This window comes from Coffea eugenioides, chromosome 2 (genome assembly GCF_003713205.1).
Source record: "Coffea eugenioides isolate CCC68of chromosome 2, Ceug_1.0, whole genome shotgun sequence".
NCBI lineage: Eukaryota > Viridiplantae > Streptophyta > Magnoliopsida > Gentianales > Rubiaceae > Coffea > Coffea eugenioides.
In genome coordinates this window covers 9,324,258-9,343,959 of record NC_040036.1, presented here as the reverse complement: position 1 = coordinate 9,343,959, position 19,702 = coordinate 9,324,258, and positions in this window count along the sequence as shown.

Below are 19,702 nucleotides of genomic sequence, written 5' to 3'. Positions count from 1 at the left end.
AAAATTCATCATTTGAGTAGGTCGAGTGAGGTAAAGTACACACTCGCCTAATAATGATGGACAGTTTCATATAACATGTGATTCATGATAATCAAGTAATCAGGTGGTCAAGTAACCAAGTAAGTTGGTGATCACGTAAGCAGATAACCAAGTAAGCAAGTAACCAAATAGATTAGAAAACGGTAAGTAAACACGGTTAACGGTAAACGGTAAACGGTTAACGGTAGTAATTACGGTTAATTGGTAGACATATGTCATTTCAATAGGCCGCCATTGGCCGTTTTTCACTTTCACCACGTAAGAGTCGAGGAGATTCACTCCAACCGACTTATGCTTCCATAGCATAATTAATCATTTAAACACATCATGTAAATATGCTCTCCAAACATTTCATATCTAGTATTTCAAGTAATCACATAAGTATGCTCTTTAAGCATTTCATATCGAATAGTTCAAGTAGTCACGTAAATATGCTCTTCAAGGGTTTCATATCGAATAGTTCAATTATACATACTTCAGGTGTTTCATGTCGAGTAATTCAAGTATACACTATTCAAATATGCATGAGTGTGGTAAATACTTAACATATAGCACTTAACACCTAATGACCAGGAGTTAAGCATGTCATAGACTTATTCCAATTACGTATTCCTATATGGAACACTCACCTATTGCAACAAGAGAGTAAATACTCAAACAAGTGTCTAGGCGTCCACTTCGAGTTCCTCTTGAAGGTCCCCTTGAGCGCCTGAGCAAATAACCATTAACTATTATGCACTATCACTTAGAACTCCTACTTATCAAAGAAGGTTGTACAATCTAAGGGGAATTCATAAATTGGGCCTTAATTATTAATAATCGAGGCTCAAGAGTAGAGTTTGAAAGTCTAAAGAGAGAGACTAACATTTTTCATGAAATCGAGTTCAAAATGTTCAATCGGTATCGAGAAAAGAAGGCAAGTTTCCAAAATCTCATTTTCTAAGAAATTGCCAAATTTCAGCTTTGGGTGTCAATTTTAGAAAAAATCGTATCTTGCACTACGTAGGTCCAAAATTGGAACGCTTGATACCATTGGAAACTACATTCCGAGTACTACAAGTTTCTAGAAGACACTTTTCCATGATCCCAAATGGAAGGTATTCAAAAGTTGGATCAAAGTTACTGCTGTAGAATACTAAGACAGTTTCAAGGTTGGTTTTTGGCCAATTTTGGAAATTCGGCAAAATTCACTTGTTTTGAACTAACCTTTGAAATTTGGAAATCAAGTAGTGTTGCAATCCATGAGTATAACAAAACAAGCGGAATGAGAAACGGAGTTTCGAGCACCAAGATATAGTAGCTCCAAGTTGCTGAAAAAGTTAAGACGGTTGGGCTATTTTCCAGGTTTAAAAACTAAATTCGAAGCATCATTTGGTCACCGAGTTGGCAGTGGAATTACATAAAACTTGGTACACTAAATCTTCCATATGTGAACAACGTTTCTACCAAGTTTCATACGAAAACTCACACGGTAAGGTAGTCATTAAAACAACCAAAGTTTATGAAGAGTTTCAAGGCTAAACTACCTTCTCACTTTTTCTTTTGTTTACAAACTTTTGTACCATGAAATCAGTTTCAAATCTCTCCATTATTGAAACCAAGAGTTCATAAACATCCACTGAGCAATTTAAAGACCATTGACATCCAAATTCTAGAAATAAAACTCTCCAAATCAGATTTGACCATTTGGCTAAGAGAAAACGAAAAGTTTTCCAGATTCGATGAGCGAATTTTGTGACATCATTTGCATATCAAAATGGTCTTAGAATATTACCAAATTTTGTACAATTAAACCTCCATATGAGGATTACTCTTCTATCAAATTTCATTTGAAAATTCACACGGGAAGGTAGTTAACTAAACCATCAAAGTTCAGGAAATTTCCCAAGGTAAAACTGTCTTCTAGCTCTTCTTTCCTTTTTAAATATTTTGTCCAAAGCAACCAACCCAAATCTGGTTTATTTGTAAAACAAAGTCCAAGGAACATCTAATCTAAAGTTTGGTAGGTGTTGGACATCAAATTTTCCAAAACAACAAGTCCCAAATCATTGTTAGTTACAAATCTGTCCAAGTGGAAAATTCTATCACTGTAGCAGTTTCAAACTTTGGCCACAACTCACTCAATTCAACTTGGAATTGGACGTGGTTGATGGCGTTGGAAAGCTCTCTTATAAAGCGGAATTTTCTCAGAAGAAACCATTTTCAAATTCTATCTACAAACAGCTCGTTTTTGAGCATCAAGAAGCAATTTCTGTCCTGTCTCCTGGAGAGCAACGAAACAGGGCAGTGATTTTCAAACGAATGGTGTGGCTCACTCAAGTGGAACCAGAACGTGAATTTGGTACCAATGGAAAGCTGAGAATGTCTAGTTTCCAATGCCGCAAACGGCACTTGATTTCGACATCGGAGTAAAGAGTTATAGCCGATACAAAATGACTGCCTGGGCAATACGGGAATCATTTTCCAGATTTGCTAACTTTCGAAATCAATTCATTTGACCAACCAAATCATGTTATTTTTCAATGAAATTTTGTACACACTCACAATAACATGTAAACAACATAATCAAGTCATTAGAACCTCAAAATTTTGCACAAAAGTGGTCGGACAAGGCAGGGGTAAAATCGGAAACTTTTGCCTCTTGCACCCAATGAAATTTCTATCAATTACACACCATTAATCCATCATTTTAACCACTAAACCAACAATATATCCACCATCAATCATCAAATCAGCAACAACCCAAGTGTGGGAATCCATAGAGCCCACTTTCACATTTTTCCAACAATATCAAGATACCCATACACATGCAATAGCTTAAGGATGCATTTCTACCATCATAAACCAAGCTTAAGGTGTAGGATGAGGTTATACCTCCTTGTTGCTTTAAACCAGAAATTTCGGTCCTCAAGATGCTCCAAGAAACCGTGAGAAACTCCTCCTTTTTCTAGCTAGATGATCTCTCCACGTGACAAGCTAAGTGTAGTTCAAATTTGGTGTGAATCCATGAAGTTTTTGTGCAAGAATTGAAGATGAAAATGGCAACTTTGTGTTGTGTTTTTGCTGCAGAGAATTCGGCCAAGAGAGAGACTAAGAGAGAGAGTGTTTGGTCTAAATTTAGCTTCTTAAGGAAGACACAATGTGTGGTGCAAAAATCATCCCCAAAGTCAACTCTCACTAGGGTGCGTTTGGGCGCGTTTCGGCTCGATTTCTCGCGCGTTTGGTTCACTAGTGCACTAAACCTCTAATGCACTTATATTCATGTAGATAATATTCACTCTTAATTATCCCGAAATAAGGGTCTAAGGTCCCTCAAATAAAGTCACGCGTGTGGAAACGTGTACCGTCAATTTTATCGCTATAACGCGAAACCTCCGAGAAATTCTTATAACGTCCGTACTACTAACCATCACTTGAGTATTTAAACATTAAAATTCCTATTTTAAGACTAAGGCACGTATCTCCAATTTTTCTGAGCTCAGTGTATCCTCAAATCGGCTATCGTTCCAAATGAACGTGCACTATTTCACTTATCGGGCTTTCGGAAATTAATTTTTGAAACAAGTCATTTTAAAAATATAATGAAACTATATTTCCATGTAATTAGGTCTCAAGAGCTTAGAAAATAATATTCGGAGTAAAAGACCAAATAAATAATTAAATAAGCTAGAAATAGGAGATTAAATAAGTAAATTTTGCGAGTCCTCACAACCTCCCCTCCTTAAAAGAATTTCGTCCTCGAAATTCATACCTTCTGTAATCTCAGACAATTCTGAACCGTGTGATGTGTTCATGTCAAGCGTTCTTTCAGATGTCACTAGTCGGTTTCTCCTTCCATTGACTTGTCGAGGGGCAGTTCCATTTCCTTGTTGAGCAGTAGTTTCTCGTGGATACCTCCTTGGACAGTCATGAACTTTATGATTGGTACTCCCACATCCCATACACTTTCGTCCCTTTAGCCAACAGTTTTCTTCAGTGTGATTCGTCCTTCCACAATATCCACAAGTCGGACGAGGTGTTGTGACCTGACTTGCTTGCGAGGTTTTCTTTGATCGTGTTTGTCCTACTGAAGTCCCTCGTGACATAGTTCCTTTTGGTTCCTTTATCATGAGTGGTGCAGGAAGTGACAGTCCTACTTCATCCACTTCTTTTCTAACTTTGGGCGGTGGTCCATTTTTTCCTAGTGTACTGTCAGATGTATCTCTTTTCCTTTTTTGAAAAGCTCTCAGTTGAGATTTTGTGCTTTCTACCCTTTGCGCTTTTTCAAGAGCGTCACTAAATGTTTCAACCTGTGCTGCAGCAAAGGCATCTTGGATTTCCAAATCTAATCCTTGGATAAACCGTCTTATTCTCTTCCGTTCAGTAGCCACCAATTCTGGGGCATATGTAGATAACTTCGTAAAGCGTGTTTCATACTCAGCTACGCTTAAAGTTCCTTGACGAAGCTTTATAAAATCATCTTCTCTCTTTTCTTGGACAAGTGGAGGAAGAAATTTCTCATTAAATTCACGCACGAAGTTTATCCAAATTCTCGGAGTTTGATCTCTTTCCCACTTGTTTCTTATAACATTCCACCAGGCTCGGGCTGCTCCTTCAAGTTGAAATACAGCAAAGGTGACTTGTCTCTCCTCTGTGTAATCCAAGGCATCGAATATATTTCTTATATTCTCTAACCAATTTTCAGCCACCTCTGGATCAGGTCCTCCAGCAAACTTAGGTGGGGAAAATTTCTGAAACCGCTCTAAAGCTCGATCCTCCCCTATCTCTTGGTTTCCACGTTGGTTCCCTTGTCCAACACCTTGACCTTGTTGAGCTACCAAGAGCTCTAGGATATCCGTCATGCGAGTTAAAACTTGTCCTATCTGGTCATTTCCTCTCCCAGCACTTAGCTCAACGTTTTGATCGATATCGGACCCATTAGCTACTCTTTCATTTCGGGGTTGTCTAGGTTGACGTCCCTTTCGTTGTCCTCTAGTTTCCATGTCCACAACTAATCTATACGCACATGCATAACCCTTACACTTAGTTAAAATTGAACTACACTCATATACCAGTAGCAACATTTAAAGAGGATGAAGATACTTTCACAAATAACATTATCACTATGCAAGTAAACACAAACTAGAGTTCATTAAATCATAACACAAATTATGGCCAGGTAAAGTTCATACCAAGTCAAAGTCAATAACAAAAATAAACAAGTGATTATCACAAGTACATTCATCTCCAACGCGCAAACTCTTAAGTTCTACTCCCATCGTCTCACTATGAAAGATCACCAGTAGAGATTCACTAGATTAATTGGAATTAGACGATTCTCGTTCCCTAACATGCTCGATTTCAATCCCAACACAAGGATCTTTTGGGTTACGATATTTTCCATCTTCCACTCTTAATTATTGTACCATCTTAACCAAACAATTATTGGTTTCCTGTAACCATTCACATGAAATATCGATTCATTCTTATTCCCCACAAATGGAGATATAAAGTCCCTATGGTTGCTTTCCACTCCCAAGTACTCGGGTTCAAGAATCCAAAATAGGATAATTCACATCTCGAGCCGGCCGGTCCCAAGAGTAAATCACCACATTCGAGATTCCTACCCAACATACATATCAAATTCCCTCCAATCATCAAGATAAAGGTTTTACAACCTATAACATTCATGATTCACAACTTACATTTCTAGAAGGGCACTTAAGTCTTTACTCAATCACATAGTAAGGACCATAACACTACTTGGCCCTATCTTGCTCCTTTGTAGAGACCACGTGAAGTGGCTCTAAATTCATCATTACAAGCAATCATTTAACTTTCAGAATAGTCCCACAGTCCGGCATCCTAAACATTTAAGCCTAGGATACACTACAAAATCTGAAGCCTAAGCTCTGATACCAATTGTAGCGCCCCCACTTCTCCCTAAGGCGAACCAAAGGGTATCCGCGGGACGCCTGCCCAGCTCTCGCCAGGACTCACTACAATCCATCATTCAAAAGCTCGAAATACTTTAAGTAACTTCAATACATAATTAAAGTACTCCAAATATCTCACACTTACAATTATGCAGCTTCCAAGCTTAAATACAACCCAACGGAAAAGGGTACAATAGCCATCCGTTATAATATAACTTAAAGTTTTCAAAAGAAAACAATCTAGTACTACTCACGAGCACCCTTGGTCTCGAACCCTGTAAAAGAAAACCACAACGTGGGATGAGCTACACAGCCCAGTGAGGTTCCAAGACACTCTAACAGTTCAAATAAATCAAGTAAGTTGGGCATATCATATGCATGATTCAAGGTCACACACTGGCATGTTATCATGAGGTGATAATCATTGTACGAGTAATTTGAGATATTTATCATGGTATGAGACATTTATCATGAGACAGGTATCATGATATAAGTACATTGGTCAGGTAACAGGTATGGAGCATATCACAGGCATAGTTCAGGATTTCATGTTGACATTTTAGCATGAAACAATTATCATGATACAAGGTAAACATATACGGTAGGATACGGTGTTCCAGTGGAACTCTGTCGGTCATCTGCACCTTATGACTTCTGATCCCCACGGTACGGTCTGGCCATCGCCTTATCCCTCCAGTGGTAATACTCGAGTATACCGAAACGGTGGCCCAGGGTTCCAACCTACCCGACCGAGCCCAGTCCTGGCTCGAGTAGGTCAGTAACCAAGGGCAGGGCCCAAGTTCAGCTTAGAGCTTACAACATGCACAAGTAACCAAGTAATTCGACAAAAGGTAAAATTCATCATTTGAGTAGGTCGAGTGAGGTAAAGTACACACTCGCCTAATAATGATGGACAGCTTCATATAACATGTGATTCATGATAATCAAGTAATCAGGTGGTCAAGTAACCAAGTAAGTTGGTGATCACGTAAGCAGATAACCAAGTAAGCAAGTAACCAAATAGATTAGAAAACGGTAAGTAAACACGGTTAACGGTAAACGGTAAACGGTTAACGGTAGTAATTACGGTTAATTGGTAGACATATGTCATTTCAATAGGCCGCCATTGGCCGTTTTTCACTTTCACCACGTAAGAGTCGAGGAGATTCACTCCAACCGACTTATGCTTCCATAGCATAATTAATCATTTAAACACATCATGTAAATATGCTCTCCAAACATTTCATATCTAGTATTTCAAGTAATCACATAAGTATGCTCTTTAAGCATTTCATATCGAATAGTTCAAGTAGTCACGTAAATATGCTCTTCAAGGGTTTCATATCGAATAGTTCAAATATACATACTTCAGGTGTTTCATGTCGAGTAATTCAAGTATACACTATTCAAATATGCATGAGTGTGGTAAATACTTAACATATAGCACTTAACACCTAATGACCAGGAGTTAAGCATGTCATAGACTTATTCCAATTACGTATTCCTATATGGAACACTCACCTATTGCAACAAGAGAGTAAATACTCAAACAAGTGTCTAGGCGTCCACTTCGAGTTCCTCTTGAAGGTCCCCTTGAGCGCCTGAGCAAATAACCATTAACTATTATGCACTATCACTTAGAACTCCTACTTATCAAAGAAGGTTGTACAATCTAAGGGGAATTCATAAATTGGGCCTTAATTATTAATAATCGAGGCTCAAGAGTAGAGTTTGAAAGTCTAAAGAGAGAGACTAACATTTTTCATGAAATCGAGTTCAAAATGTTCAATCGGTATCGAGAAAAGAAGGCAAGTTTCCAAAATCTCATTTTCTAAGAAATTGCCAAATTTCAGCTTTGGGTGTCAATTTTAGAAAAAATCGTATCTTGCACTACGTAGGTCCAAAATTGGAACGCTTGATACCATTGGAAACTACATTCCGAGTACTACAAGTTTCTAGAAGACACTTTTCCATGATCCCAAATGGAAGGTATTCAAAAGTTGGATCAAAGTTACTGCTGTAGAATACTAAGACAGTTTCAAGGTTGGTTTTTGGCCAATTTTGGAAATTCGGCAAAATTCACTTGTTTTGAACTAACCTTTGAAATTTGGAAATCAATTAGTGTTGCAATCCATGAGTATAACAAAACAAGCGGAATGAGAAACGGAGTTTCGAGCACCAAGATATAGTAGCTCCAAGTTGCTGAAAAAGTTAAGACGGTTGGGCTATTTTCCAGGTTTAAAAACTAAATTCGAAGCATCATTTGGTCACCGAGTTGGCAGTGGAATTACATAAAACTTGGTACACTAAATCTTCCATATGTGAACAACGTTTCTACCAAGTTTCATACGAAAACTCACACGGTAAGGTAGTCATTAAAACAACCAAAGTTTATGAAGAGTTTCAAGGCTAAACTACCTTCTCACTTTTTCTTTTGTTTACAAACTTTTGTACCATGAAATCAGTTTCAAATCTCTCCATTATTGAAACCAAGAGTTCATAAACATCCACTGAGCAATTTAAAGACCATTGACATCCAAATTCTAGAAATAAAACTCTCCAAATCAGATTTGACCATTTGGCTAAGAGAAAACGAAAAGTTTTCCAGATTCGATGAGCGAATTTTGTGACATCATTTGCATATCAAAATGGTCTTAGAATATTACCAAATTTTGTACAATTAAACCTCCATATGAGGATTACTCTTCTATCAAATTTCATTTGAAAATTCACACGGGAAGGTAGTTAACTAAACCATCAAAGTTCAGGAAATTTCCCAAGGTAAAACTGTCTTCTAGCTCTTCTTTCCTTTTTAAATATTTTGTCCAAAGCAACCAACCCAAATCTGGTTTATTTGTAAAACAAAGTCCAAGGAACATCTAATCTAAAGTTTGGTAGGTGTTGGACATCAAATTTTCCAAAACAACAAGTCCCAAATCATTGTTAGTTACAAATCTGTCCAAGTGGAAAATTCTATCACTGTAGCAGTTTCAAACTTTGGCCACAACTCACTCAATTCAACTTGGAATTGGACGTGGTTGATGGCGTTGGAAAGCTCTCTTATAAAGCTGAATTTTCTCAGAAGAAACCATTTTCAAATTCTATCTACAAACAGCTCGTTTTTGAGCATCAAGAAGCAATTTCTGTCCTGTCTCCTGGAGAGCAACGAAACAGGGCAGTGATTTTCAAACGAATGGTGTGGCTCACTCAAGTGGAACCAGAACGTGAATTTGGTACCAATGGAAAGCTGAGAATGTCTAGTTTCCAATGCCGCAAACGGCACTTGATTTCGACATCGGAGTAAAGAGTTATAGCCGATACAAAATGACTGCCTGGGCAATACGGGAATCATTTTCCAGATTTGCTAACTTTCGAAATCAATTCATTTGACCAACCAAATCATGTTATTTTTCAATGAAATTTTGTACACACTCACAATAACATGTAAACAACATAATCAAGTCATTAGAACCTCAAAATTTTGCACAAAAGTGGTCGGACAAGGCAGGGGTAAAATCGGAAACTTTTGCCTCTTGCACCCAATGAAATTTCTATCAATTACACACCATTAATCCATCATTTTAACCACTAAACCAACAATATATCCACCATCAATCATCAAATCAGCAACAACCCAAGTGTGGGAATCCATAGAGCCCACTTTCACATTTTTCCAACAATATCAAGATACCCATACACATGCAATAGCTTAAGGATGCATTTCTACCATCATAAACCAAGCTTAAGGTGTAGGATGAGGTTATACCTCCTTGTTGCTTTAAACCAGAAATTTCGGTCCTCAAGATGCTCCAAGAAACCGTGAGAAACTCCTCCTTTTTCTAGCTAGATGATCTCTCCACGTGACAAGCTAAGTGTAGTTCAAATTTGGTGTGAATCCATGAAGTTTTTGTGCAAGAATTGAAGATGAAAATGGCAACTTTGTGTTGTGTTTTTGCTGCAGAGAATTCGACCAAGAGAGAGACTAAGAGAGAGAGTGTTTGGTCTAAATTTAGCTTCTTAAGGAAGACACAATGTGTGGTGCAAAAATCATCCCCAAAGTCAACTCTCACTAGGGTGCGTTTGGGCGCGTTTCGGCTCGATTTCTCGCGCGTTTGGTTCACTAGTGCACTAAACCTCTAATGCACTTATATTCATGTAGATAATATTCACTCTTAATTATCCCGAAATAAGGGTCTAAGGTCCCTCAAATAAAGTCACGCGTGTGGAAACGTGTACCGTCAATTTTATCGCTATAACGCGAAACCTCCGAGAAATTCTTATAACGTCCGTACTACTAACCATCACTTGAGTATTTAAACATTAAAATACCGAATTTAGGTCCATTGTACATGTCTCCAATATTCCAAACTTATTGTACTCTCAAGCGGATAAAATCTCCAAGCACTATTCACTGTTTTTACTAAACGCGCTCCAGGAAATTAATTCGTGAAATGAGTTACTTTAAAAATATAACGAAGTTATATTACCATGTATTTAGGTCTAATAAGACTAGAAAATATTCCTCGAGGCAAATATCCAATTAAATAATTTATTAAGCCACAAATTAGGCTTAAAAAAAATAATAGTTTTTACGAGTCCTCACATGAGGCCCCCTAAGTTTTGAAAATTTTAATTCATAATATGTAAATATATATATATATAAGTCAAAGTTGGCCCTTCCTAATTTTTTATAATTTTAATTTATATTATGAGAGTTTATATATATATATATGTATCTCTGTGTGTGTATGAATTAACCACCTTTTGATTTAATTTTTTCTTCAAAAAAATTATTTATTTTTTATTGTACTAATTATTTAACATTCAAAAAATTAAACATATAATTTGATGATCCATAGTAAATTGACCCAATTTGGTGTATTATAATAAAAGACTCAATTCATAATTATCAATGGGCTAACATAAAAATAATTACTTTATTGGTCCATATACAAATATACACCTTAGCCTAATTGATAAAAAATTTAAATTAGTGATCTATTCTCTTGTTGACTCATATACAAATATACAAATAATTACTTGAAGGTTTGGTGAAAACAAGAAATTGAGAGATATATCGTGTTATTGGCAGATTGATTATATTTGTTCTCACTCTTTCTGTATCAACTGCAACTATGAAACGTACATTTTCAATTGTGAATATAATCAAAATAAAACTTCAAAACAAGATAAAAGATAATTTCTTGAATAATTGTCTAACAATATACATAAAAAAAAGGATGATCAAAATTTAGCACTGATTCAATTATAGATGAATTTAGTTATATGAAAGAACATAAAACTCAATTTACTTTTAAGAAAAGATGTTGAAATTTCAAGGTATGCTAACATAACTTTTATCTTTTATTAATTGAAAATAGTTATATTATATTGTATAGTTATATTTTATTTTTGTACAAATGACATATTGAAGCATCTTCGCATAATGTACAATTTGAGCAGTTTGTTATGTTATAAGATATTTAATCAAAGGTTATTTTTTGTTCTAATTTTTGTTATGACTATGCTGCATATTTATGAAATAAGCATACCTTTATAATTAAAATTAAAATTTGATATTTTAAGATGTCATATATTTAAAATGATGAAAATTATTTTGAACATAATATATTAAAATAATTTTGTTCAGAAAAATTTTGGCCCCACTCCCAAGGAAAAAATCCTGGCTCCGTTTTATATTCTATAGAATGGACATTTTCAATTATGAAAATAATCAAAATAAAGCTCCAAAACAAGATAAAAGTTCATTTCTTGAATAATTGCCTAACAATGTACATAAAAAAAAGAAGTTATTCGAAAATTTAGCATTGATTCAATTAGAGATGAATTTAATTCTATGAAAGAACGCAAAACTCAATTTACTTTTAATAAAAGAGGATGAAATTTCAAAATATATTAACATAACTTTTATCTTTTTTTTAATTAAAAATAATTATATTTATATTACATAGTTATATTTTTGTTTTTGCACAGGTGACATATTGGAGCATCTTCTCATAATGTGCAACTTAAGTAGTTTGTGATGTTATGAGATATTTAATCAAATATTATTTCTTATCTTAATTTTGGTTATGACTATGCTGCATATTTATGAAACAGATATAATTGAAATTAATATTTGATATTTTAAGATGTCATATATTTAAATAAATAAAAATTAGTTTGAACATAACATATTAAGATAATTTTGTCCGAAAAAATTTTGGCTCCCCCCTAAGGAAAAAATCCTGACTCCGTCACTGTAGCTACAGAATGAAAGTTTCTCAAGATTTTTCCTCTAGCATAATAAATGCAAACCTAAAGTTTTCACGACTTGAATAAACTAGTCGTTTGAAACCGACGGTTGGTTTTTCAACTTGATTGACAAAATGACATCTTAGGTAACGTGTATTACCCGAATGTTGTTAGAAGATTTTATCATGCCTTTTCATTCTCATTTGGATAGATTGAACTAGGAAGTAATCGAATCTAACTATTCGTGAACAGCTTGTGAGTAGCTCAATAAAAAATTTGACTTGTACTTGGTGATATGATGCATTTTAGTGGGTTATTTCACTGCTATTTCGTAGTTGTTTGGACTAAATGTCGCTCTATTGAATGGATTCTACTCAGGATTGGTGGTTTGTGTTAATTGCAGGAAGTAATGCTGAAAAGTGCTGAAAATCAAATTTCAGAGGACTTCTTGACATTTAGGCGTGCCCACGCCAAACCCCAACCCAAAAAAGCCATACTCAGTCGCACGTGGGAAGCTCCAGAATATATATTGAGCGAGGCAGCAGACTACAACTTTGGAAAGCAGTGGGGCCACTCCCAAGTTAAAGAAAGTTATCTGTAATAGGATTTGTTAATTAGGAAGCTTTTGGTAGTCGGTTACCGACTTCTTAGGAGAAAAACTAGGATGAAATATACGTTTTCTCTCTCTGGTAGGGTCTGGCCGAAATTGGGGAGGAATTCCTTCATCTTTTTGGTGGCTACCAACGGGGAAAGAGATTGTACTTTTCCTAAGACTTGTTTTTGACTTTGTTGTGGCTTTTGTAAATAATTAGGAAGAAACCAACAAGGCAAGTCGCCATTGTTGACTTGTGGTTCTTGTTTTTTACTTTTGTTTGACAAAATTGAAGAGAGCAATCAGACACTCTCGTATGCCTTGGGTTGGAGACAATTAAAAGCAACAAAAATTTCTTATTCTTTTCTTCCTCGGTTGACCGCAATTGAAAGGGCAGAAATTGATAACTTTTCCCAAATTCTCTACGCATAGCTTGTTTTCCATTAATGGAGAACTAACTCCCTAATTCTAGTCAAGGGGACAACTGAAGATTTGGTTCGGTGATTACTGTGAGATCTAAATTATTTTAACTGTTTCCTTTATCTATTGGTATTTATATGTTTCCGGCATTTAATTGTTATAGCTATTATATATGATTGAATAGTGCGCAATATTTAATTATTCACATAGGCTATTTTGCTAATTAGGGGTAGTTGGATCCGTAATTGTTCGATTACCTCTGTCCCGGTAGCAACTGGCGTAATTGAACTTATGTTAGGAAAACATACGATCTAATTTAAATAAACCCTCGTAGCGTATTTGTTAGTTAGGATTGGGTCTTTCTAAACCTTAATGCAATCTAGAAATTGTGAGGACCCGTTCTTTCTAAATATTTTATTCCAACCTTTTTAGACCCAATTACATGAAATTATGGCTTACATGTATTTTTAAAATGACTTGTTTCGAAAATTAATTTTTGGAAAGCTAGATTAGTGAGAATGACGAATACACGTTTGGAGATAATGACCGATTTGAGAGTACAATAAATTTGGAAAATTGGAGACTTGTACATTAGCCTTGAAATAGGTATTTTTATGTTTAAATACTCAAGTGATAGTTAGTTATACTATCATTATAAGAATTTCTTGAAAAATTCATTTTATCGCGCACAAATCGGAAGTACGCGTTTTCACCCGCGCGATTAATTAAGGGACTTTAGACTTTTATTTTTAGACTATTAAGAGTGAATAATAATAGTATGAATGAAAGTACATTAGAGATTTAGTGCATAAGTGAAATAAACTCGAGAGGAAACGAGCACGAAACGCGCACATGCGCGCGGGAAAAAGAGTTGACATTTGAATCAATGAGAGCCACACATTTTAGTTTCTCATGAGAGCATCACACTAGATTAAAACCCTCCACATGCTTACCTCAATTGGCGCCTCTTTTGCTCCCATTTCAGCGTGCAACAACAAGGGAAAAGAACCAAACTTGCTCATCAAATTTCTTCTCTAAATCTTCATCAATCCTTCACCATTTCACCTCAAATTTTAACCACACCTAACTAACCACTTGAAGACCACATCAAGCTAAGAAAGGAGGCTGCTCTCACGGTTTTACTTTGGCTAAGGAGGACCGAAAATTTTTGCTTAGTTCATCAAGAGAGGTAATAGACGATCAACCTTGAAATTCTTGGTTTATGGAAATAGTATTGCACTTATAAGTTTGTATTTCCATGTGGGTAGCTTTATTTATGTTGAATTTTGGTGTGTGGGCTCTATGAACTCCCACTTGGATTGGATGGACTGATTTGATGAATGATGATGCTATTAATGTTGGTTTAGTGTTTAAATTAGTGGATTAATGTTGGGTTGTTGGTAGAAATTCAAGGAAGGTGCAATGAACAAAAGTGACCATTTTACCCCTTCCATGTTCGTGCACTTTGGTGCAAAATTTTGAGGTTCTAATGATTTGTTTGTGATGTATACATGTTATATGAATGGTATAGAAAGTTTCATTGAAAAATAACATGATTTGGTTGATCAATTGTAGTGATTTCAAAGGTTTAGCAAAACTGGAAAATTTTTCGGGATTGCCCAGACAGTCCTTTTCTTTCAGCCATAACTTTTTACTCCGATGTCAAAATATAGTGCCGTTTATGGCACTGGAAACTAGACATTCCCAACTTTCCAACGGTATAAAATGTGTGGGCTCTATGAACTCCCACTTGGATTGGATGGACTGATTTGATGAATGATGATACTATTAATGTTGATTTAGTGTTTAAATTAGTGGATTAATGTTGGGTTGTTGGTAGAAATTCAAGGAAGGTGCAATGAACAAAAGTGACCATTTTACCCCTGCCATGTTCGTGCACTTTGGTGCAAAATTTTGAGATTCTAATGATTTGTTTGTGATGTATACATGTTATATGAATGGTATAGAAAGTTTCATTGAAAAATAACATGATTTGGTTGATCAATTGTAGTGATTTCAAAGGTTTAGCAAAACTGGAAAATTTTTCGGGATTGCCCAGGCAGTCCTTTTCTTTCAGCCATAACTTTTTACTCCGATATCAAAATATAGTGCCGTTTATGGCACTAGAAACTAGACATTCCCAGCTTTCCAACGGTATAAAATGCACGTCCTGATTCTACATGAGTAATCCATACCAATCGTTTGAACTTGGCTGCCCTGTTTCGTTAGTTCCCTGAAAGGCAGAACATGAACTACAACTTAAGGCTCCAATGTGGACTAGTTGTGGATAGATTTTGAAAATGGTTTCTTCTGAGAAATTATAGCTTTATGAATGTGTTTTCCAACACCACTAACCACCTCCAATTCCGAGTTGAATTGAGTGATTGTGGTCGTATTTCGAAACTGACTTCTTGAAGGAAAACTCTCCTTTTAGGCAGAATTGTTACTAAACTTGATTGAGACTTGTTAATTCGAGATTTTTGGTGTTAATCACCTACCAAACCTATCTTGAAATGTTTATTAGACCTTGTCTACACCAATGAATCATGTTTGAGGAAATTTCCTCGGCCAAATGCTTGAAAACGGAAAAACGGAAGTCCGAGGCAGATTTGCCTTGGAACTTCTTGGGACTTTAGTGGTTTCGTTAACCAACTTCTCGAATGACTTTTCCTATGAAATTTGGTAGAGAAATGGCTCCTATATGGTAGTGTAATACTGCTAATTTGGTGCCATTCCGAGTCCATTTCGATACTCGAACAAAATCTCAAAGTTGGTACTTTAAACCTGAAAATTTCATAATTGTCTCAAATTTTCAGCAACTTTGAGTTACTATATCTTGGTGCTCAAAACTCCGATTATTGTTCCTCTTATTGTGTTTTAAACTTTGTTTATGACTCTAATTGAGTTTCAAATTTCAAAAGTTAGTTCACATTGTATGAATTTTGCCGAATTTTCAAAATTGGCCAAAAATCGACCTAAACCTGCCTCAAGTGCCCCAAAACAGCAATTTTGAGCTAAATTTTGAGTATTTTCCGTTTGGAATCATGAAAAAGTGTATTCTAGAAACTTTTAGTACTTTGGAAGTAGTTTCTAACGGTATCAAATTTTCCAATTTTGGACTTATAGCGAGTGAGATCTGATTTTTCAAAATTTGCTTGCCGAATCTGAAATTTCTGAACTTAAAGGATATTGAGGGTTTCAAACTCTCCATTTTCCTCCGATATTGCTAGACCGTTTTACACTTGATTTCAAAGGCGAAATCAGATTTCTCTTGTATTTTTGAAACTCACTTCCGAGTCTCGATTATAAATAATTAAGGGTCAATTCATGAATTTTCCTTAGATTGTACACTAGTACAACTTTCTTTGATAAGTAGGGGTTCTAAGTGATAGTGTATAATAATTGATGGTTATTTGCTCAGGCGCTCAAGGAGACATTCAAGAGGAACTCGAAGTGGACGCCTAAACACTTGTTTGGGTACTTACTCACTTGTTTTGAATAGGTGAGTGTTCCATATAGGAGTATATAATTTGAATAAGTCTATGACATGCTTATCCCATAGTCATTAAGTGTTAAGTGCTACATGTTAAGTATTTACCACACTCATGCATATGTAAGTAAGGTATACTTGAATTACTAGATATGAAATGCTTGAAAAACATATTTACGTGACTACTTGAACTACTTGATATGAAATGCTTGAAGAGCATATTTACGTAACTACTTGAATTACTCGACATGAAATACTTGAATTGCATATTCATGTGATGTGTTTAAATGATTAATTACGCTATGGCTGCATAAGTTGGGTGGAATGAATCTCCTTGACTCTTAAGTGGTAAAGTGAGAAACGGCCAATGACGGCCTATTAAAATGACTAATGTCTATCAATTAACCGTGATTACTACCGTTAACCGTCAACCGTCAACCGTTTACCATAATTAGTTACCGTTTTCCTATCTACTTGATTATTTGATTACCATAAATTACATGTTCACATGAAATTATCAAATATTGTTTACGTGTTTATGTGTTAATTGTTGCTAGTAATTTCTCATATGAAATTTTCACAATTTTAAGGCGAGTGTGTATTTTATCTCACTCGACCTACCAAAAGAATAAATTTTTACCGTTCGCCAAGTTATTTGATTACTTGTGCATATTGTAAGTTCTAAACTGAATTTGGGTCCTACCCTTTGTTACTGACCTACTCGAGCCAGAACTGAATTCGGTCGAGTAGGTTGGAATCTTGGGCCACCGTTTCGGTATATTCGAGTACTATTACTGGAGGGATAAGGTGATGGACAGACAAACCGAGGGGATTCGAAAGTTATAAGGTGCAGATGACCGACATGGTTCCACTGGAACACCGTATCCTTCAATGTGTGTTTATTTTGCATAGAGATAACTATTTCGTGCAAATGTGCCAACGTGCAAATCTTGACTCATACCTGTGACATGCTCAAATTACTCGTACCATGATAATTGTCTCATGTTAATGTATTATACCTGTGATATGGTCAAAGTACTCGTATAATGATAATTGTCTCATGTTCATGAGCCAACGTGCAACCCGATCCATACATGTGGTATGCTCAATTACTTGATTTATTAGAACTGCTAGAGTGTGTTGGAACCTCACTGGACTGTGTAACTCATCCCACATTTTTGTTTTCTTTAACAGGGTTCGAGACCAAACGTGCTCGTGAATAGTACTAAATAACCTTTTTTTGAAAATTTTAAATTGTATTATAGCGGATGGTTATAGTACATATTCCGTTAGGTTGTACTTAAGTTTGAAAGCTAAATAATTGTAAGTGTGAAATATTTTGGAGTACTTTAATTATGTATTGAAATTATTTGAAATATTTCAATTTTTGAATTGTGGATTGTACCGAATCCTAGCGAGAGTTGGGCAGGCGTCCCGCTGATACTGTTTGGTTCGCCTTAGGGAGAAGTGGGGGCGTCACAAAAATTAAATCCTACGGTCGTATCTAGGGTTGTTTCCGGATTAGAAAAATAGTTAATGATCGTACCTTAACTATCGAGAAATTAAGAAAAGATTGGTTATTTATCGCGTGCATGACAACTATAACCAATCTATTAATAAATATTGGAATTATATTTGAATCAATGATCAGTGTATGAACCATTTCTGAAGTGTACCCTTGGTTAGAGTTTTTTCAATTATTTCTGTCAATTAATTATTATTTTTCGCATTTGATTTATTTAGTTCATTAGCAGTCAATCCTAAAACCCCCCAGTTTATCTTGACTCGAAAGGAAACAAATTTCTCCCCAATTCCTGAGGAAACGACCATGTTTGTCACTGTCTATTAGTTAGTAAATTCTGTCAGTCAATTAATTTTGGTATATCGGATTAAACAAAGTCTTCCGGAACAAGATGAATCAAATAATCCATTGCACACCTAGGGTTCCTGCTCCAGTACCTAGAATTGACTATTGACAATTTTTGGTGGTAGTTAGGTTTTATTATTATTATTACACAGGTTCGGCACATGTCACTTGGTCAAGATCGAATGCTAGTCAAGCGCGAGTAACTTGATAATTATTCAAGCCGAGTTCAAGTATGGGTTTTTCAAGTTTGATGGCTCGTTGAACCTTATCGAGTGCAAAGTAATTAATTAAAAATTATATATTTAGTTATTATAATTTTACTCTTTTATGCTTGTGAGTTGTATAAATTATCAGAATTACTTTTTTAGTAGAGTCAAGTACTTGATTTCGATCATAATTGCAAAAAATCTAGCATAATCGAGTTGATCCTGAGTTTTTGAATCATTCTTCGAATTTGAGTTCAAACTCCATTTCTCCTACTCGCTTGAGTTCGAGCAGTACCTCTCTACTATTGAGTTGAGCTATACTCGCACTCGACTCGACTCGACTCAATCACATCCTTAGACTGAACAGCCTATATCATGAATACTGAATGTTGCCAATAAGGCTTCCAAATTTTTTTTGTTAGTAATATCCAAGTTTGGATAGATGTAATTTCGATTATCACCATAAGACAAGACAAGTTTCGAGACTATAAATTCTTTATACGAATTCTTGCAGATTATCCATTGACAGGTCCTCCTCACGTCGGCAGTAAAATTCGAGTAAGTTGTACTCTGAGAAAGTTAGAATGCAAGTATTCCTTTTTCTTTTCCTCGGCTAGTTAAAGTTTTCTTATTATGGCATAAAGTTCAGTAACAGCCTTACCAATTACAAAAACCACACGTTTTCAGCAATCTTGAAAGACTTGTGACCATCATTCTACATATTCTAACCTGGATGCAGAATTGCTGTCGAAAATATGGCAGCAATATACAGCAATTTTCCAACGAAAACCCAAATTTTCTGTTCGGTAAAGTATATAACTAAGAACAAAATTTAACTATGTATCTGCCAGGAGAAGAAACAATGCATTTCTGGGAAATGGCTAATTGGCTAATACATGGCAATAGCCTAATCATCAT